Here is a 21,873-nt window from a genome sequence, read left to right on the forward strand (position 1 = left end):
GCAATGAAAAGGAGTAAGTCAAAGTGGATTTTATAGAAGTCACCCAGCAGGTCAGAAGTAGAGTAAGGAATAAATTACAAGTCCTGTGAGTCTCAGACCAATGTCTTTGAAGCAAATTCTGCTGTTCCAGAAATCTCATTACTGACTGAACAGACCATATGAATGTAGTTGTGTTACACACATTGTACCAGTTGGCAATCACTGTGCCCGGTTTAAAAACCCCAGTGTGTTAAATCTGATTAACTATCACCTGTGTCTGATTATCAAAAAATCCATGACAGATGGAATGTCATCAGTACTGGCATGCTATCATCTTGTCTGAACTAAACACATCTGGAATCTAAAGTTATGGGAGAGTTGTAAGCACTCACTGCCAGAGCTGGCAATAGAAGTGTATTGAAAACCCTGAAGGCTAGGCAGGAGGATGCTGCATGATTCTTTCAGGCTTCCTAGGTTGCTTTAACCAGTGCTCAGAAACCAGAAACATAACTCGTGGTTATATTACTCTAACCACTCTGTGAAGAACACTTTAACGTTACAGAAAAAGTTGCAACTGTGTCACTCTTTAGTGATGCAAAAATTACACATATGCTTACAAAAATAACTTGAAAAAATCCGCTAAAATGATTGTTCATTTTTACAGACTTACAGCACCTAGCTGAAAGCACAGTGGCGAGTAGAGCTTTCCTCATAAGCGCTTACCTGGGGAAAAGATCTGGCAGAGATGGGGTAGATTAAGAGTCTAATACAAAATGTGGAAAAGCTTGTCTAGCTTTCATTAATGCCATCTTCTCACTTAGTGTCTCTTCCCTCCCTGAGGGCCAATCTGTAAGTGGAAATAGACAACTGCAAAGTAATTTGCAGCCGGCTGACAGTCTGTACAAAAACATCCTGAATGTCTAAAACTTCTGTGGAAAAAATAATTGTAAAACCACTTTTCCTGCACCACTGAGATCATGGGACACTTCTCAGACCAGGATTAAAATAGTTGGTCATAGCTTAGACTGCTCAAAAATGATGACTTTCTTAATTGGGATTGAGACATGTCATTTAGTATCATTTGATCCTTATGAAGAACTCTCCCAAATACTGGTGCATCTGAAGATCTTTATGACATATTTTGATAGCTACATTAAACAGCTGGGATAAAGAACATGGAGAGTATTCATTCTAGTGTGGTTGGAGATGGCCCTAATCACCCACAAAGCATGGTTGAGAAGAAGCAGCTTCAATAGTTAAAGCAGAGTTCAGTAAACAAAGAGGTCTCTAACATTTCCTATGAGTACCACAATGAACTATGTTGACAGGTAGGGATGAAAACGGGATTGCTGTTTTGATAACCCTAATTACTGGTGGTAACAGACATGACCACTCCATCAGTATGTTATTTCTTGCTTTGAAATGCTGTCACCTACCTGAAGTGCAGCCATGATAGGAAGTTTCAAGAGGAAGATGGCCCACATGGATTTGAGATGTTAATTTAAATTCAGATACTCCTACATAATAAAAGTACACAGAAATGTAAGAACATGAAAACTGTTAAAATTTATCACCGGTAACAGTATGGATGATTATATTTGGCATCTATTGCAGAACATACCTGTGAAACAGGAATTACCATCTAAATGACTACAACTCCCACAGAGATGATGGAATGTATTTATTAAGTAACTGACAAGCTGATAACAAAGACTGATATAACTGCAACTCCAGGTTTGTCAATTTAAAATAACAATACTAAATAAACAGCGTACAGGAACATGAGCCTTAGCTGTTGTAAGGGGTGAATGTGGCAGGATGCTGGTAGCTGGGGGAGCTGTAGGAGGGGGTCTTTGTGGAATAGGGTAGGGCTACCCACACCAGGGACAACTGAGCCCATCAGCATATTCATTTCACATGAAATATATTTACAGAGAGTTTATGGGATACAGTCACAGCAATGAAGTGTTGATTTGGTGATCAAGAAACCTTTCAGTCCCTATGTTTGTAATAGTGGTATGGATTCCTTTTTTCCCCTGCTTCCAAGGAAATTTAGTGCAGTAGTTAAGGCTGAACCCTGGGAGGTCACTGCTGTCACCCAGAGATCTGGATGTCCAATTGCAGTGGGAATAGATGGCTTCAAAGACAGAGAAAATGGCTGGAGCTTGTTCTTTTGTTTCACCAATCGGGAAGGAACTCCTTCACTTTAAAGAAACATGAAATTAAAAAGAACTTGGTTGGGCCAGTTTGTATACAGAGGCCTTTGACCACACAAGGCTTGGTGCAAGTTTGAGAATATCAATAGATCTGTGTACAGGAATAGAAAATGTGTACCATTTTCTGATTTCTGTTGTGCTAGGAATTGCTCAACCAAACACTCTACTTATATATCCACACAGACTCCTGGCACAGGAGAAGGACAACTCCTGTTTCTGACACAGGACTTTGTCTTTTGCCACTACTTCTGGAACAAATCAGATGGGACATTTACTCAGGTACTTAATTGGAATATATTTTGGAAGTAAACCAAGCAAATGCCCTTTTCCTGACATCGTGTGTGAGCTACAGTGTTAAGAATATAAATCCAGTGTTTTTCTTAGGTATTAAACAGTTCAACAGGCTGACAAAGTATATCTGAATAATGGAAGTATAGCACAGTTTTGCGTGCCTGTAGCCCCTATATTTATATATGTGTATATATATAAATATATATATATACACACACACACACATAAGGATACTTTACAGGCAGTCCTTAGCCAGCAGGCTAAGAAAGATAGTTTCAGGACATAGCTTCATTATGATCTTGAGGAAGGGGTGGTGTATCAGATGCACGTGTAGTGCTGTCCTCAAAAGGACCGTATTACTCACTATTAGATGAATTCTCTTCTGTTTTCTCCAGTCTCTTCTGGTTCATGCCACTTGAAGAAAAACCACAAACCACACCTCAAGTCTGCCAAGTAATGGCTCAAACATGTATAAAGCAGGGAAGGTTAGGTGAAACTGCTGTGACCAGAAGGTGAAAGGAGCATCACAGCCGCAAAACTGCTTCTCTGCTATTAGGCTGGCATGAAAAGAGATGGAGATTATTGCGTATTTGCTCCCAAAATCTAGATGGTCCACTGAGAAGTTTAAAATACTAGCTTAAATCATAGAATAGTTAGGGTTGGAAAGGACCTTAAGGTCATCTAGTTCCAACCCCTTTGCCATGGGCAGGGACACCTCCCACTAAACCATGCCACCCAAAGTTCTGTTCAATAACAATAAATGTACTAGGCTTCCATTATGCTTGCACCTATAGCTCCCAAAATGTTTCAATTATAAAAGAAAGGTTTTGGAAAAAGCCTATTGCTGAAAATAAAACTGATTCCAGCAAAGTAATGGTGGATCAGTAGTGCTGTAAGGGTTGTGAATGTGTAGTCACGTATATAGATATATATATATATATATGTAAGCACAGTCACACAGTTACATCTGAAATAGAAGCTAGAGGCAAACCTTTGCTATTAGAGGTGACCATGATTTTTTCCAAGATTAGTTTAATCAGAAAGTGACAATTTATTAAGAGGTTTGAAGAAAAGGTCAGTTTCAGATAAAGCTTCAGAAGGAAAGTTATTTCAGGTCCATCATGAATACCTGATAATGAGAAACCTAGCAGCCTAGTTCTTATGGTGTTCATTAAGGGGTGAGAGAAGCAAGACCTTAGGTTTGATTGGGTGGCTATTCCTGTCTTCTCCCTCAGAAAACCAGGTTTAGCAGAAATCCAGGAAGCAAGTAAGTAAAAAAGAACAGTATAAAGTTTCCGCACAGATGTCTTGCAGCAGTTCTAGCTCCAGTCATAGTTTTCATGAGCATACCCCCTCCAAACAGTGCCTCCCTCACTTTTTATCATTAGCTCAGTGAATTACTTTACAGCAGTTTTATTTTCAGTATTGCCTTTTTCCCACTGGAAGTGGTCATTTGATGAATGAAGAGGGAAGTACCCACTGAATCCTGAAATAGCTATGCACAGAAGCCTCAGGTAGTAGCCTGCTCTTACACTGCCTTTAAAATGCCTTCCCCTTCCCTTCCTTGGTTCCTTCCTGCCCAGTCATATTTGCTGAAGTTTTGAATTCTGAGTGCTCTCAAGTTCTTCTTGCGGAATCAAAAGTAAAATCCATTGCCTTTGTGACTTACTGTAATAGCAGTACGAGAGCACAACTATTTTGTTAAGAATGAAGTTGAAGTGGAGTGCCAGTGCAGAGTGGCTCATTAGACCACTGCAGCAATGAAAGAACATTTCTCTTAAAAGCCAAATAATAGATTCAGCTATAGGTTTTCTCTTATTTCATCTTTCTTGGATATCTTTATTTTCAGAGGGAACCATGTAATGCCTTTACATTAATCAAAGTGAAAGCAAAAATACTGGTTGAAGAACTCAGTGGTGTTTGAAAGCACCAACTACAGTTTGCCAGCATCTGAATTTTTGTCAGGTATCCCCATATATTTGATTCCAAGTCAGAGACAGGCCTTGACTTGTACAAATTAGTACTGATTTGTCCCTCAGTAGCTGGGATACATGCTTGTTCAAATAAACACAGCATCCAATTCAGAGGTCATAATTACTCTGTGGTGAACTTGCCAGTCACAGAGCTGCAGTCCCATCTATAGTCAGAACAGCTCAGAGGTGAGCAGAGGATAGATGTTCAGGTCTTGTCTATTGCTAGAGACAAGAGGAGGATGTAATTTATAAAAAAATCAGAAAGTTATTTTGCTGAGGAAGCACTGAATTAACCAACTTTGCAGTATAAATGCCACATTGTCATTGCATCAAGAGGACAAAATGTTTAGCAGTAAGCAAAAAGTCCCCATGCAGATGCTGAAATGTATCCAAGACAGAGTAGTAATAGTGAGCTTTCATAAAGGTGTGCAGGAGGCCATAACAGTCTGTATTTCTTCTTAAGTGAAGGGGGAAATAAATGCCACAATAAAAGCAGACCCAGGAGCATACATTATTTGTCTTTGTTGCTATTCCTATACTTAAGTAGAACAGTGCAAGACAAATAACTAAAAGCTGTGCTGACAGAGACAAATATGCAGAATATCAGTATCAAAACTCATGTAGGTATTTAGCCATGGTATGAACAATTATGAATTTGTAACGTTTTCTATTAGTGTAAAAACTTAAGTAGTGAATGGCACTACACATTTACAGGCAAACACTGTCAAAAAGGTGTGATGCCTGTTTTCAGGACGTGTAAAATGCCCATAGGCAATCTAACAGATGGATAGATGCCATTTATCTTGTTTTTAAGATGAGCTTAGAAGCTTTTTTTAATCCTTTGCTGCTGCTTTTTTCTTTCCCTGCACCTCTCCTGTATGCCATGCAACTCCCCAACTCAAATACAACATGAAAGAAATTTAAGTGTACACTTCATATCTATGTAACTGAATAGCTGTAAAGGATTTTAAGGGCCTCAACTCATATTTTTTTGAATACCCTGATGATGGAGACATACACTACATCAAGTCAGATTTTATAACCTTTGTCCCTCTCAAAAAACCAAGAAAGCCTTTAGAATATAAAGTGGACTTTGGCTGCAGTGAAGTCTGTCAACTGCTCCTGACTGCCACAGCACATTTGTAGCTAAACTGACGGTGCAGATTCTCTAAACATCCATGCACAGCCAAGTTTATCACATCCTGGTTCTTGATGTTTGTAAATTAGTCTTGCTTCTCTCTTATAAAAACCCTTGTAGCAGAACTGAGCATTCAGCAGTTCTATGACAGGAGACACTGTTATTTTGGAAGCACAACCTTTTTTTGTTCAAATTATCTTGTTGACAAGAGGCAAACCGTGCTGGAGTCACTGAGGATGTTTCCTGCTATGTGACAAAAACAGCCTGCTCTATCACCTGCAGGTTTAACATGCGGTGCTTTTGTGGAGGAAGGTACTTTATAAGCTGACATCTTCTTGCCATTTCACACCTTTATATCTCAAAAAATACTAAACTGCAAGTCAGCACTTGAAAGCGATTCCACTTCTTCCGAAAAGCTCAAGATCAAGCTTTTGTCCCAGTTCTGACCCATCTTCAGATTGACATCCTTCTCAGTTCAAAGTTGAAAATGTTTCAAACTGTTGGCATCTTCTGTTACAAGAAGGTAAAACTAAAGATCACCGTTTGTTTATATAAGATTTAGGCTCTATTCCTCTGAATTAGATTAAACTAAAATCGACACTCTTGCTTTAGTTTCAAGTGCTCTGCTAGTGGGTTCATGTTATGAAAAATTACAGTTTAAGACCAGAAAGGAAAACAGTTATGAACCTGTTTACCTGCTTTCACAAAGAGAATAAGAGCACAGAATTGCTATCTTTCAATTTAAAAACTCCAAACTATTTTAAAGTGTGTTGAAGCGGATGCTGGAGACGGACTATTCGTTAGGAACTGTAGTGACAGGACAAGGGGTAACAGGTTCAACCTTAAACAGTGGAAGTTTGGATTGGACATACGGAAGAAATTCTTTGTTGTGAGGGTGGTGAGGTACTGGAATGGGTTTCCCAGAGAGGTTGTGAATGCTTCATCCCTGGCAGTGTTCAAGGCCAGGTTGAACACAGCCTTGGGTGCCATGGTTTAGTGTGAGGTGTCCCTGCCCATGGCAGGGGGGTTAGAACTGGATGAGCTTAAGGTCCTTTCCAACCCTAATTATTCTGAGTCTATAAGTCTATGCCTAGCACCAGTGATTGAAAGCCAAGTGAAATGCAGGCAGTGGTCTTGCCCTCCCAGCAGCCTTCTTAAAACCTGAGGTCCTTCCCCAAATGTCTGGTTGGCAGTCCCACCAGCAAGCAGCAAAAGGAATGCCACAGTTCCAAAATTAGCAAAAATGCCCCAAACCCAGACAAGGCCCTAATACTCCATGCCCCAGATTCCACATAGTTCTGCAGCACTGCTAGAAACCAGAGCCCAGCTGCTGCAATCAGAATTCTCTCAAAGCTGTACAGGGAGGACAGGGAGCTGGAGTGATGGTTTTCTCTTGGAAGCACAGGACTTCAAGCAAAGAGTGAGACATTTTACAGTTTTGTCCCTTTTATATTAAGTTTAGTGTTGCTTTCCAGTGTTCAACAGAAAAGCTATTCCAAGCAATACCCTTTCCATGGCAAGTACTGCAATAATGCTCTTGAGCATAGATTCTGATTAAAGAGTGGTGAGCCTTGCTGTTAGTAGCCCATTTGCTAGCCTCTCTGCAGAGACAAACGGGTATTTTACATCTGTGCTTTTCTCTAAGAGCAGTTAGTGACATGAAAAGATTTGATTTGTAAATGTCTAAGGCAATAGGCTTCATCTTTATAGCACAAAGAGAAAGGAAGCATGAAGCAGTGAATTGCACAGCTGCCTAGAGAAGAACCACATTCTTTTCCAGTATTGCCATTTATCAGACAGATGAAACAGGGAAATTTCTGTGAGGATTGTCTCAATAGCAGCACAGAATATATGCACTACCTCCTCAAGCATGTGCAGATTTAATGAGTTTCCACCTGCCAACAAAAGCTGAAGTTTTGCAGATTTCCTCACCCCCCCTACACCTTTATTTACACTTAGTAAGAACTTATCATTCAGTGTGCTCTAAGTTTATACAGGGGCTTGAATCCATTACATAAGAATCACCCTTTTTTAGTAAGAATAAATAATCACTCTTTGTTTTTTACTGAGAGTCAGTAATCATCCTTTGTTTTTAGGGCATAGACATCTAAAAATTCATATATGTCAGGACCACACTGTCCAAATGCTCAAGCTTAGTAAGTATAGTTTTCCAAGAGATTCTTCATCTCAGGTTTTGTTGTTTGTATCTGCAGATATCTAAAAATTGCCACAAGTTTGTACATATTATGGTCATAATTGTCCTTAATAAACTTGCATATTTGGATAGTGTAAAGAGCATGTTCTTGGTAGGGCATATTTGTTATCAGCTGGGAAGTGTTAAATGTAATATATTTTAAGGCATTAAGATGTTCTTTCTTTAACTCTCTGTGCATGCAGTCAACAAACAGTGGTAATGGTGTAGGCACTGCTCTTAAAGTTCTGAGGAGTTCAGGCACTGGGGTAGATGGGAGCTTTATCTAGAAATGGCAAAGGATTTCAATCTAAATTTCAGTTGCTCAGTTACTTTTATCCTGTATTGAAGTCAGTTATAGAAAACAACAAAGGAAATAAAATTATAGGCAGAGCAGTGTTAATAATTTAAAATAATTTAGTGGTAACACTGATAGAATATATGAAGCTTTAAAGTGAGCTAGACAAAGCCTATGTTATCCTTGCATAAACCACTTAGATATTGATAGATATTGCTATTTCCCTTAGAAGAGTTTTGGTAGCTATTTTAAAAGAACTGTCCTTTGAGCATAAAACCAGTAGAGATGAATTAGAACACAGAGCATTCCCCATTAAGTTACATTGGGCTGCCAGAACTAAAATCATTTTAGTGCAGCTGAGGAAGTCAGACCATTCTGGAAACTGCATCCCCTGATCTTCTTACAGATAAAAGGGCAAAAGACTCAGAACTAGCATTTATTTGAAAAATTGCTTTTTATATCCAGTAATAAAATATGCAAATATATAAAATCTTTCCCTTGCTCATGTTTAAGTTATCTGAAACGACCCTTTATGTATTTCTTTAGATTTTAAGTCAGTTTTAATTTAATGTTTTACTTCTCGTGAAATCAGGAGAGACCTCTCAAAACCTCAACTCACATCAAGTAACTGAAGATAAATTTCACAGAAATACAAAAATTAAAGTCAGACAAGTTACTGTTTCTTTCAAAGAAGCTGCACACACCTAAGTTACAGTCTTTAAACTATGACTCAGGTTATATCACACATAAAGTCCAAATTCTGTGGCCCTCACCTCGTAAGATGGTAAGAATCAGAAAAACTTGTAGTTTAAAGCATCCTCCATAATACGTTGGGACAAAAATGGAGAAGTATTTTAAAGCATATGATAAGGGGTTTTAAATCAAGTATTTACATCTGCAGTTGTTTATCGAGGCTCCAATGTCCATTTGTGTGCTGTTCAGTCACTACAAACAGTAAGCAGTAAATATCATCTGTACTGTATTGTACATTAACCCATCTTGGGTTACTTTAAAAGTTGAACATGTTTAAGAAACTCATGGTTTGACTCTTCCTGAAGAAACACAGCTAGACACTGAATGCTAATAATCCAACTCTTTAGATAGCAATAGCAGCAAACCAGTGACAGAGGTCACTATCTCTTTAGTACAGGTGAGTTGGGCAGTCTGACACTTTCAGCAGCTAATTTGTCTACTGCTGTCCAGCTCTAAATGCAGACTCCAGAAGATAATGTGTATAAATTCTTTTTCCTACTTCCAAAACTAGATTCTTTCTACTATGTTCTTTCCTATTCTTTATTCTGCCCATCCTAATCTTTATTCTGTCAGCTGCAGTCTGAAAGTCTCCTGGGTCCCCCGCTTCCCTCTGCAGGTATTTTAGACTCCTCTCAGCCCTTTTTACTCACCTTCCTATTTGCAGTCCTCTTGAATTCCCAACCTTTAGCTTCTATTTCTAAAGTTTCCACAGTTACTCCCCTCCATTCCACTCCGTTTCTCAAGAGCCCACTCAACTGGTACTGCAAAAAAATGTTATTTTTCTTTCCAACAGTGTTGAAAAGTCTCGAGCTATGTCTACACATCACAAAAGGTCCTCTTATCCCACTGCTTCTCTTGTGTCAGCAAATGGCATGAAATCTAACTATCTGCGGAAGCTTTATATCTCCTGCAGGAACTGCTTCATGTCCTTTTTCTGCTGTTCAGCTGTAAAACTAATGCTCCAAGACCAAGGTCACACTAGCAGTTGCTTTTTTAGGCTTATGTCCCTCACACACAGATCCTACCTTATTACCTTGCTCTTTTCAATCTATTTTCTCACTGTATCAGCTGGGAATTACCAAGAATACAGGCTCCCAGTTCTAACCAAGGGCCCTTTCTCTGCATCTCTCCTTCCAGTTCAAAGCACTGTGAAGCTGCTGTTGCCCTCCAGGATGGCATATTTCCAGTCTTTTCTCTTTCCAAGGCTGTGGCAGTTGCTGCATGCTCGGTAAGTCTGAAGAGGTGGTTCATTAAGAGTCTGGACATGTCAGTGTTATGTGAGAACAGACAATATCCAGTCTGCTCAGGCAAAAAAACACCCCATTGTTAAGGGCTTGCTTACAGTAACAATGTACCTTCCCAAGAGTTAACTGCAAGTCTTGTGATTTAGAAAATGTGGGCAAGTTTTCCAAGGTCAGCAAAGGTGTAGTCGTGCTGAAGGCCATCAGATTAAGTTTCTGCGCCAATCTAAGTTTTCCAGAAGGCAAACGCTTGAGAGAATGAAGGGACAATAAAATCCAGACTAAAAAACCCCAAACCAACACACCAGCACTATGCGACTTCCTTAAGTTAATTCAGAGACATCTGCAACTACTTTGGCTGAAATAATAGAATGAAACAAAAAACATTAAAGGGAATACATATCTGAGTGTGTATAATAAATATAGAAAAGCCATTCAGACTGGAGAAATTCCCATAGCTGCTTGGCATTACAGGGCAGTCAGAACTACTTGTTACTAAAAAAAGTAGCAGGAAACCTTAATAATAGCCATGCTGGCATCCCCACCTCAAATGTACACATTATCAAGGCAACCAGAAAAGATCTCTTCCTAATGGAGCTGTGTGAAGTAAGTTTGGTGTTCAGCTTTTGTAAAGGGGAAGGTCATGCTCATTCCTAAATTAGGGCTGGGGGAGAGGGGGGGGGGTGTTAGGTAAAACAAAACAACCCACAACAAAAGCACAAAACCATTACACAGTTTCTAGTCTTTGTTTGCATTATCATTTCACAGTAAGCTTTCTGCAGCAGAATCAGAATGATCCCCAGGGAAATGCATCAGCTACTCTGTCCTTAGAGAGTACATTTATGCCATATCATTGCTGTCTTTAAAGAGCTTGCTTATTGTCCTCAGGAGAACATTTCAGTTGCATTACTCTTGTGGTGGCTGCTTCCAAATGTATTTTCGTCCTCGAGCTGTGCTGCTGATGATGCTTTGTTGATAAGAAAATGGGAATAGTTTTCACAAACATTTAAATTCAGCCATACTAGAAATTACTTGTCAGCCTATGGAAGAATCACAGAGAAGCAAAGCATCACAGACTTTTTTCTGGGTTCCAAGAGATTTGTGTTAGTGGAAGGAGAAGAAACTGCAAGTTGCTCACAAAAGTACAAAGAAACCCCGCTAACCTAATGGAGTAAAGCTGGGCATCCTAGAGCATGACTTAATGTGTTCCACATGCATTTAAGGAATCTTAAGAATGCCTTGTGCAAAAAAATTAAACATCAGTGCCAGTCACTCCTGAGATTAAGCTAATTCAATAAACTAAGGTAGCTCAGGGCAACCTGAGTGTTTTATAGCTGAGGGGGATTAGACTGATGGAAATTGAATCTCTCTTTCATCTGAGCTGGGTTGTGAGTGCAACTGACAATTTCACTCCAGCTTTTTAAGATTACATTACTTTTTCATAAACTTTATTAAGAAAAGAGGGATAAACACCTTGAGAAATAACCAAACCCCAAAGTACTCCTGTTTAAAAAAACTGTATGTGAAGTATATAGGGGAAGATGAGTCTCCCCTGCAAAGCATCATACAAATCATGAATAAAAATCCCTCTTTCCCCTTTCATTACTGAGGCAGAAAAGCAAAGCAAAGGGAATGGTTCTGTAACCATAGCAACATTAACCACTTTTTTTTTTCACTACAGTTTGGATCCTGCATTCTGAGGATAAAGTTTGTATCAAGGAAAAGAATGGAATAACTTTATTTTGTTCCTTATGACTGCTTTTTTCTTTTCTGAAGTAGCTTAAAAAAGAGGTTGCAAACAACAAGGAGTGCAACCGCTTATACTCTTTCTGGAATGAAGTGCAAAACACCACACGTAACTCTCAGGAGTTCATCTTTGGAATTTATTACTATGCAAAAAAAATACTCATTTAGAATGGTCAGTTATAAGAAATTTGCAATAGTAACAGGAAGTATGGGAAAATAATTATAGTTCCTATATAGTATCAGTTTAACCAGAGAATGTTGTTTTTCTGTCATCATCACTATGCATTTCCTAGATACTGTAGCTTAAGTCAGATACAAAAACTTGCTTTCTACCTTCCTTCCTCTTATTGGGCACATGTAATCTCAATTTATATTCACTACAAAGAATTGTATTCACAGTAGGTTACAAGCACAGGCAGTTCTAACAGACCCCCTGTTCCCTTGAAGCTCACCAGTTAATACTAATTTTTTATGAAAAGTCACCCTCAGAAATAGATGCAGTCATAAAATAACACACTACTAAGTACTTAAGAATATTGAAATCTAAGTATTTTGGTCTCTGAGGCAATCTGAACTTATTTGTTCAATATTCCAAAATAATGAAACAGCCAAGGTCACTGTTCAAGGATTCTAGGAGATGTGTTGGATCCTTTTATAACATCATGACAGGTAGAGATAGAAGGAGACTTTCTCATTAAAATAGGCTCTAGTGATCAGAAAAAGGAATGGTGGCAGAAAAAGGACATGAGCCAGCAACTGGAAGACAAAGTTCAATAGCTTAGACAACTTACTCAAGTTACTTTATCTACATATTTCATTTATATTTGCAAAATGCAATAGTCCAATAATGACACCTGCACTGCAGTCACTAAGGGACTCAAGTACCACCAAAATGGCAATCACAGAGCCATGAAACATAGTGTTTAGAGATCCTGACATCTTGGAGCAGCATCTTGATAAAATCTTGCATTGCATCCAGTGTGCTTTTTCTTTATTTTCTTTTTTAACATTTCTTATTAGAGCTCTCAGTTAGGAATGTTCTCCCAGGCTTAAGGTAGTCAAATTTATGTGATTTATTACCTAATAAAGGTAAAACATTAGGATTTTATGTAAATGGTATGTAGCTCCCATGAGGTAGCTATTCTTCAGGCAAAACTGAGCTACCAGTTTTTCTTTTGGATACATAAGAAGTTATATATCCTTATAGGACTAATCTATGCTATACATAGCAAGATTTATTTAGATTTGTATGAAGGTCATATTGGCAACAAGAGAACTACAATTTCTGAGATGTAACATATTTTAATGCATCACACCAAATGAGGAAAATATCCTTTCAAATTGTTATGAGGATATATCAGAAAAGAATACATGACAAAACTCTGCATGTAGCTGATACAATTCATATATCCTGGCAATTTCAAGTGAACTGAGTATCTGACTTCAAATGAGCACAATCATATATGCTGCAGCTGCTCATAGAGGCAAAGAGAGTGTATTTCATTTTGGGATCCTGAGCTGGGCAAAGTGGATGCTCCACTTTGGGCCCATTGGCTGTATTAAGGCATCAACTGCACCAGTAAAAGGAGCTTGCTATCCCTTTTGATCTACTCCAATGTGTTTCAATTCAAAGCTTGCTGATTTACTTCAGGCAAAAAGTGAGTATTTAAAGTGTTCTATCCAATGCTGTCCAAGACATGTGAGACAGTATTTGCATGAACTGCTTAATCGCCACATTCCCGATGCATGACAGTGTAAGCTCCAAAAGAGGGCAGCGACAAGCAGCTGATAACCTGCCCAATAATTTTCTCCCTTTTCCTGCTCCATTGATTTTCCATAATGGTAAGCTCTCCTTTTCAGACTTGTAAGACTCTAGTGAGAAATGTTAGGAAAGGGAATTCCAAGGTTTTAATCAAGAAGAGAGAAACAATATCATTAACACTGAACACTTTTGATTTATGACTATATTGCAGCTTCATGCAGTGTATATAAGTTAAATTATATTACAGATGTAAGCAAATAGTAACATGCACACAACTCAGTACAATAACTTATTTTCTTGCTCTTGTAACGTTTATATCTTTAATATTATGCTATGTAGGAGGCTGAGTGTATGTATCTCAGACTTTTAATATGTTAAGGCAAAATGTAAAGGCAGTTGTTCTGCCACAGTGACAAATTTCAGAAACATCTGAGTAACTGAGGGGTTTCTCAACCTTCAGACTCTTAATTGGGCTGAAAACAAAAGTTAGTCCAGAACTGGTCTATTTACAAGCTTCTGGAGTAACTCTTTACCCTCATAAAGCATTTTAAAATTAACTGTTAGGTTAGATAAGAAATCCAAAGCACCCAACACTCAGGTAAGGCTTCAGTAAAAAGGATCTTTCAAATATAATTTGTAGGAATATTATAGAAATAAGTTTATTTGACCCAAGTGATGTATATTTACTGAGAACAGAATAATCTGAATGCCCAGAAGCTGCCAAGATACCGGTTCTACAGCACATGATAGATTTTCAGAATCATCCCCTCACCTTTTTTCAATAGGAACAATTTTATACAAATCACCCACATAAATCTTCTGAAGTGATGTCTACACAGTGTGTATGTTGTAATATGTAGAACACTGACACATCCAAAAAGGTAATCTTCTGTTGCTGGGTTTTTAACATTATTCCTCTCCTTAATTTAAAAATCACTGTTATTTGTGAAGGAGCTGGCAGAAGTGTAAAACTCATCATTCTTAAAATTCTGTAGAGGGACAGCAAAGACAAAAATAAAACAACAAAGCCAACCGTAAATAACATTCAGGATGGCAGATGTCAGCTAGCAGGAGAGTAACAAAGAAAGCATAGAGGACAATATAAGAGTGACTTCCTTCCCTGCAACAACAACTCCTTAATTTGTAACAGCAGTTATTATACTCCATTTTAGATCTGAGAGTTGGAACTTAAAAATCTATTTCTATCGAATCACAACTGATTTAACAAACATTACTCAGACACAGAAGACTGTGGCAAATGGTCAAATGTTACTTGAAGTCATTCACTGCATGTGGAAAAGCCACCTACTATCTTCAAACAACCTGTTATAAAAATACTGCTAACCAGGGAATTAAGTCTGCACACAAGACACAATGCAATAGCACAACAGCACCCAATGGGCTATAAAGGGAATGATGCACCAGGTAGTGATGTTTCTACCCTAAATCTCTTTTTCTAATCTTTCTTTTTTCTGCATGATTGAAACATAAATGACTCTATGAGAGGTAGACACAACAAGCTGTTGGGTCTATTGTGCTTTTCATCTGCAAAATAAACTGTAGTAAACTCAAAGTAAGTCTCCATGCTAAAGTTGTTAAGACCTTCTCTGTCAATAACTTGCATAAAATGAATTACACAATTATACCTCAGCACAAACTGTAATGACTACAAATTACAGAAGTAATTGTATTATACAGCAAAGTGATTTGATTCATTGCTTACAGGGCATAATTAATAAGCTGAAATAAGATTATCTCTATATTCCATTTTTAGAGTATGTTTTTTCTGAAGAGTACTTTGTTGGCATTTTTTACCCAACATCTCATTGCTCTGACTGCCAGGAATATTCAGTGCCTCTTTTTTGGGTGAAAGTCATGAGCATCATCTCAAACTACTGACGTAAGTCAGGAAGGGTCTGTAAAGAATCAAGAGGCATCACTACTCCCAGGAGATGAAATAAAGTGATAAAGAGAGATAAATAGAAGGCAATCTTGTATGGCAGAGAGCTCTTTATGGGTATCTGATGATGAGCAAGGGCAGAGAGCTGACTAAAGCAGATTACATTTGCATTTCTGTTAGGTGACAGTTAATTTTCGTTTCATTGATTGTTGTTAAGTTAAGATAACAAAATAGCCTTTATTATTTCCCACGAGGAAAAGAATTAGGAGGAAAGGCCAGGCGAGGATGACACATCACATTCCCAGCTTCCCATCCCAAACAAGAAGCAATTAGGTTTGGTAGAAAAGCCACTCTAAGCAGTCACTCTTACATGGGGACTGCAAAGACTGAGGTAACAGAGGAACACCTGGGGGACTGGACAAAGAAGCATCTTTAAGTCAGCCAAAGCTGCTTGGCCTAAATTCACAAGAATGGCAGTCTGTCTTAAGGACATGAGCAAGGGCCCCCTGTCTAATATCAGGTCATCTGTACCAAGTTATGGAGTTGGCAGAACAGTGCAGACATTTTTTTTTGCAAAAGACTGCTGTGTCAAATTTGGAAGCAGCATTGCACAAGAAACTGTGAAACAGAAAATGGATGGAAGGAAAAAGGTCTTAACTCTGGACTGTAGACAACTTGTTAAAGTATCTTGATAATGAGGGAAGGAGTGGAAATGATCATTAACAACATGCCCCAGTATCTTTCAGATTATTGCCAGTAGTTCTCTTCAAGCCTGCTGTATTCTGTTAAGATATTTTTATATACCAGGAAGGTGATCAGTTAAGAATAACAGAGCAAGAGGGTAATGTATATAATACTTTCAATTTGTGTCCTAGCGTGCATCGCTGGTCATTTCATTCTGGGACTTTGCTGAGGTTTTGCTGTTGGTTTTGGGTTTGTTTGGTTGGGGTTTTTTAAATGAAGTCTTCATTTTATAAACCTGCAGTATTTTCCTCATTAGAGAACTTGTTTCAGGTACTTCCAACTAACTAGACCTTTTTGTTCTTAAGGACAATATTAAATAGCAGAGCTGCTGTGGAATGCAGTTATCCTCATCCTGCAGTCCAATTAAGGAAATTTGGGAAATCTGGTATTTGTCTGAAAAGATAAGGCTCATAGAAACAAAAGCTTTAATATTTGGTTCTTATTTTGCTCAACAGAATAAAAGCTAGTAATTTATTATTAGAAAAATCTCTTTAATCTAAATGCTGATTCGACTTGCTGTTTGTTAGGTGATTATAATGAAGAGTATGAAAATCAGGAAAGAAGCCAGAGCAGCACTCATCTCTACTTTGGAATAAGGTAAGGAACACCTGTGAGCTTCACAACTTCGTCCTTTGACATGATCTGGAAAACAATTTTAGCATCTTCAAACAGGGTTGTCGGTCACTAGAAGGAGCTATCGTTTTCTTTAGTATGTGCTTTGATATTGTTAACAATACGATTTAAAATGCTAATATGGAATTCCAGTGAAAAGCCTGGATTCCTGAATGCTTGTATTTTTTTACAATCTCTGCAGTCACACTCAAACAGGGCAAATAATCTGGCTGTCAAATATCTGACAGTCAGTTTGAGCAGAAGTACGTAACTGTGGAGCCAGGAATATTCCTAATAATTGAAAGCACTTCATATTCAAGCAAAGTGCATCTAAGAAACATATGGTTTAGAATACTTTTCATCCCAAGAATAATGTCAATAAATCCTGAATTTTGTAAGGATTCTTTTCTGCTGACATAATTATCTTAAAAATATATTACAGCTGTAGGTCATATTTTAATGCAAATGAAAGATTTGGGGTTCTTTTGTTTGTGGGTTTGTTTTGCTTTTTAATAAAGACACTTGCTGTTTAGAGAATATGGTACCATCAATTTTGATTTAAATGATTCTCTCTGACAGAAGTTCCTTATGATGTAGAGTTTGGGAAAAATTCAATAGACAAAGCCTTTTGATTACAGCTGTGTAGTGGCAGGAGACATGCATAGTCACAGAGCAGCCATTTTCTCATTTTAACAAGAAAATTAGATAAAGAGGAGCTATTATTTAGAATATTATTGCAGCTCTTCCCACTTTCACTCCAAGGAACACTGCATTTTTCCTTCCATTCAGTCAGTTAAGAACATCACTTGCACTCACACATGCACAAAAAAAGTGAATGGAGACTGGAACATCCTGATGAAAAATCAAGGTTTTGAAGTAATGAAAATGAGTGTGTTATAAAGGTTGGCATTGTAAGGCAGTAGATGAGTGCTAGACTCATTTAATACATCTGAAACTCTCTTAGCTTGGACTGTATTTTATCACGAGTACAGAAAATACACCCTTCAGTTCTTACACTTAAAAATTTAGACCAAGCATTTGATATCACTGTGCTGAAGGTTTTAATTTATTCTCCCAAACACAAAGAGCCATCTTAACTTCCAGACACCAAATAGAAAAGATTGAAAATATGCAACTATTTTAACTATGAACATAAGCATCTTGGTGACATGGAAGAGTAAGTCTCATTATCCTGCAGTAAATTAAGGATATCTGTATCTTAAAAAGAATTTGTAAGGTAAGAAAACTTTTCAATGCAAAAATGTTTTATGATTTATTAAAATTGATTGTACATGAGTGGAGGAAACAGAATATGTTCTCATCATGAAAGCTACATCACAGATGTCTGTAGGTAGTCTGCAAAGCAAAATCGATTAAGCGTATACATTTCGCTTATTCCTAAACAGGGAATGGCAGTGTACCTGATTTCACCAATCCTATTTGTATAGAGACAGCAGTAAATGCTTAGCCATGCCATGGGAGTTACTCTGGAACCAACACACTGGTTAACTTCGGAAAGCAGAAAAATATAGTTCTATTCACTGTGCAGTGTTTGCAATACAATGCACTGATTTTAAAAAAGGGCATAATTGAAAATGTAAATAGGAACCACAGCAACCCCTTGTCTGCTCTCTTCCTGGAATTCATCTCCCACTTCAAAGTAGCAGTATCATTTTCTAAATTTCATACACTGGTTTTTGCAGGACTAAATTCAAATGCAGAGGCTGAACTGAGTGCATTTCCCCCCCCCCAAAGCAGTCTAATGTTCTAATACATAAGAATTTTGACAACAGACTAAGAAAACCTAACAAACCCCAACCAACCAACCCCCCCCCAAACTCCAACTTGAATTGCCCATTTCTCTCAGCAGCTCTGTTAGTAGTAATTGGCCCAAACATGGTTCTCCCCCATTTAAGTTTCTTCTTTGGTAAAACAGAGATGAGAATTTTTCTGAATGTAATTCAGAGAATTAAGTGTGCATTTATTTTTGTTGATGTGTGCCAACACTGCAGAAAAGTTTGGGAGCTAAAGCAATTCTACCCAAAAAGGTTATCTGAGGCAGCACACAACATGAAATTACTGTGTTTATGCTCATTTGCAAACAAAGTATTTTCTTTTATTTCAAAACAATGCAGGTATCCCACACCACCAAAAAGAAAAGTTTTCACACTGTGAAATGCAATTCTGTATGAGTTCATCCATGCAAATCTCATGAAGTTTCAAAAAGCCAAGTGCAAGGTCCTGCATCAGGGTCAGGGCAATCCCAAGCACAAACTCAGGCTGGGCAGAGACTGGATGGAAAGCAGCCCTGAGGAGAAGGACTTGGGGGTGCTGGCCAATCCAAAGCTCAAAATGACCTGGCAGTGTGCATTTAAGCCTAGAAACCAACTGTATTCTGGGCTGCATTCCCCAGAGAGTGTGCAGCAAGTTGAGAGAGGGTATTCTGCCCCTCTTTTGTGCTAAGGGGAGACCCTCAAGGCCAGGCTGGATGGGCTTGGAGCAACATGATCTAGTGGAAGGTGTCCCTGCCCATAGCAGGGGTTGGAACTGTAAGATCTTTGAGGTTCCTTCCAACCCAAACCATTCTCTGACTCTATATACGTAAGTACATTTCAGCTTCCAATTTTAGAGTAATGAAAAATTGAAGTTCATTGAATTACACCATACAGGCTTCAAGGCTGAAATTAAATTAAAGAATCCATGAACTAGTATTTTTTTGGGCCTGCCAAAAATGGAATATAATCAACAGGGTGGAAAACTACTGAAATAATTAAACTATGTTTAACAGTTCTGAACCACAGTACTGGATCCTTGTTACACTGTCAGCCTATTTTTTTTGTGTGTGTATAAGCGTACTATGTTCCAAAGTGCAATACAAATGTATTTCAGTATGACAACCTTAATATTCTCTAACTTCTCACAGTGAAATCAGCAAAACTCCTGATAACACTCATCAACACAAAGAGATGCTGGCTTTATTTTTAACACCCCATGATGGATATACTGCAGCTATTTTCTCTTCACAGCTTCTTGCGTTCCAGGTTCTGCATTGTATAAGCCTTAGATAACTATAGCTCATTCTAAGGCATTTAATTCATAATACTTAAACTCATAATGGTTTTTCTTTGAGTGGAAGGGCTCTCATTTAAAGCTCACTTAAGACTTCAGAGATGAAGTGATGTCTCACTTCAGAGACATTTAGCTGCTAGATGTCAAAGAATGACTAAAACCAAAACATGGGGAAGACATTACATGTATACATCCCTCTGTAAAGGCAAATAAGTAGGTCCATACTTTCTGCTGTCTTCCACATTATTACACTACTCCGGAGCACAAATTGGACCCCGACCCCCCTCCCCCCCCCCCAAGCTAATGCACTTTCTAAGGCATTATCCTTACCTTTCTCATATGTTTTTGCCTCCTTCAGATGAAACACCTGTACAAGAAGTCTAAGCATAATAAACCCCCTCATCAAGATGAAGCTGCTGCACAAGCTTGAATTACTGTATTCTCTCCATGCTGTGAAATCAACATGAAGAATAAGATAGTATAGCACATCAGGAGAAAATCTGCATCTCTACTTGACTTCACAGATCAAAGCATCTCTGAAGCTTCATTTACTTTCCTGCTAATATCAATATATCATGAAGAAATTTCCTGAGGAGCAATGATACAATAGCTCACCCTTTTCCCAGACTCTGCATTGCACCCATGTCTTTTGCTACTCGGTCTATCAGATGATGCCTGCTTCTGCAGCACCTCAAACGAGCAAGTGCCAACCAAGGTGCCAACACAAGGTTCTGTTGTACATTTTTCTGCACCAAGCTAACAGTGCTGACAGCATGTCACATCTTACACAGTAGTCACTGTGTTGAAGGTACTTGGGTGGTAATGATTGTCTCTGCCTTTTGCCAGCTTTTTTTCTCCTTCATTTTTGTCATTGTATAGCAGTGGTTGAAAAGACTGAACAAAATCAATACAATATACTGTGCTAGCACTAAACACTGGCCATCTAGTTGCACTGATTAGGCAAAACTGATGCTGTTGAATCCGAATTTCACTGAGAATCCAAAACATAAACGTATGGAAAATTGTGGTGATACAGGCTTTATTTTTACTTGTTTGCAAAAAAAACCCATAACTTTATCAAACATTATAAACACTTTCAGTACTGACAACCCTCTTCAGACATCAACTACTGTAATTTTCCACACATTTACATAATACCAGCTGATTAAGCTGTCAGAATTTTCATTGCTGCTTGCTGCAGAAATCAAAAATAAAAACACAGCATTCACAGTGCTTTGCCCTCAGATTTTGAAATCAGAGTGTAAGAAATGGTAAAATGGCTAATCTGAAGCATATGGGGGAGTGTTCTTCTCAGTTACTAATTCATCTTTGCAGAATTTAGCTTATTTCCCCCAGTACAAGATTTGCCCCAGGTGGTAGCAGCCCACTTACCAACAACCCAAGCTGTGGCTCTGCACTCCTGCCTGAAGAGCCCCACTGACATGGACTCCCTCTTCCTTCACAACTCATACTAAATTCCAGGCTTTCTTACCCTGGCAATATAATCCTTACAGGACTTACACAACCTCAGGGCCTGACTCATATGGGAACCTAGGAGCCATTATCACTTTAGGCTGGCTCTGTTCTATATTTCAATGTAATGTAATGCCTTTCCCATTTATCATACGTATCTCTTCTGGCTTATATTGAAGTAGCACTGATATTCATCTTAAGATGCATACGGCAAGATATAAGTTATCACATGAGCATTCCACATTTATAACAAAAATTACCATATAATTATCATTGCTGCCTTTACATTCCCATACAATTTCCTCTCAAAATAATACATGTTGTCTCACAGCTTATAATTAAGTCATAAGCTCTGTTGCTTCCACAGGATGACCCAAATTTTGAATTTGAAAGGGAGCTCTACAGAGGACTACCAGTGAACACATAATATCTGTAAAGTGAAAGAAATATTCCGTTGTGGGTAAAAAAGTAGTTTGAATTCCTTTCT

This window comes from Melopsittacus undulatus, chromosome 6 (assembly GCF_012275295.1).
Source record: "Melopsittacus undulatus isolate bMelUnd1 chromosome 6, bMelUnd1.mat.Z, whole genome shotgun sequence".
NCBI classification, from domain to species: Eukaryota; Metazoa; Chordata; class Aves; order Psittaciformes; family Psittaculidae; genus Melopsittacus; species Melopsittacus undulatus.